Genomic DNA, 1,508 nt, shown 5'->3' on the forward strand with positions numbered 1-1,508 from the left:
TTTCTGTGTCTCCTTTGCCTTTCTCTTCTCTTCTCATCTATTTGTAAGGCCTCCTCAGAAACCCACTTTGCCTTTTTGCATTTCTTTTTCTCGTGGATGGTTTTGATCACCACCTCCTGTACAATGTTAGGAACCTCCATCCATAGGTCTTCTGGTACTCTGTGTGCCAGATCTAACCCTTGAGTCTATTTGTCACTTCCAAAGTATACTCACAAGGGATTTGAGTAAAGCAAAGAAACAGAGGAAAACAATAGAGTGATAAAGACTAGAGATCTCTTCTAGAATATGAGAAATGCCAGGGGAACATTTCATGCAAAGACAGGCACAATAAAAGAGACGTTATGGGCCTAACTAAAGCAGAAGAGATTAAGAAGAGGTAGCAAGAATACACAGAAGAACTGTTAAAAAATCTTAATAACCTGGATAACCACGATGGTGTGATCACTCACCTAGAGCCAGACATCCTGGAGTGCAGACACATGGGCCTTGGGAAGCAGCAGTACGAGCAAAGCTAGTGGAGGTGATTAAATTGTAGCTGAGCTCTTTCAAATCCTAAACGGTGGTACCGTTAAAGTGCTGCACTCAATATGCCAGCCAGTTTGGAAAACTTGGCAGTGGCCACAGGACTGGAAAAGGTCAGTTTTCATTTCAATTGCAAAGAAGGGCAATGCCAGACAATGTTCCAACTACTGCACAACTGCACTCATTTCACATGCTAGCAAGGTAATGCTCAAAATCCTTCAAGCTAGGCTTCAACAGTATGTGACCCGAGAACTTCACAGTCCACACATTCAAACAGTTGATTCTAAATGCACAGTGATGCCACAAAGATGGTCAAGGCAAAGACATACAATGTGATTTTATTTATGTCTAAATCAGTAAAACAAAACATTCACTGCAAAGTACAAACTTTTTTATCATGAAAAATCTTATATTTGAATATGAAATATCCTGCTGAAATTGAAAAATATGTTTTAAAGTGAAATTCTTTCTTAATTGTCAATTATTTTGAGACTATGGAAAAAAGAAAATAAAATTATGTTCATTGGGGCTGCTTCAGTTCAGTTGAGTCGCTCAGTCATGTCCAACTCTTCTCATTGGGGGCTGCTTAAACTTTCACAGATTTTTTTTCTTAAAAATTCCCTTACACTTTTACAGTCTTAATTAGACATAAAACGATCAGTAGATTTTATACTATGTTTGTTTTCTGGACATTTTCATTTCCTTTAATTTATGAATATAACCGCAATATTTTTCTATTAAGTGAGTATTAAAAATTACTCCTCTCTCCTGTGTGGAACACACTGTTTACACTACTGTTGGGAGACATTTTATTGCCTAAAACCTTTCATAATTCAGCTCTACAATCTAGGCTTTTGTTTGTTTGTCTTGCTTTGTTTAGGCTGAGAATTTTCTCATCTATTTTTAGTATCTTCAGAGTCTCTGTTGGCATATGTGTCTGCTGTTGTTTCCTTGCACAGTCATGTCCCAACTCTTTGCCACCCCAT

This window comes from Bubalus kerabau, chromosome X (genome assembly GCF_029407905.1).
Source record: "Bubalus kerabau isolate K-KA32 ecotype Philippines breed swamp buffalo chromosome X, PCC_UOA_SB_1v2, whole genome shotgun sequence".
NCBI classification, from domain to species: domain Eukaryota; kingdom Metazoa; phylum Chordata; class Mammalia; order Artiodactyla; family Bovidae; genus Bubalus; species Bubalus kerabau.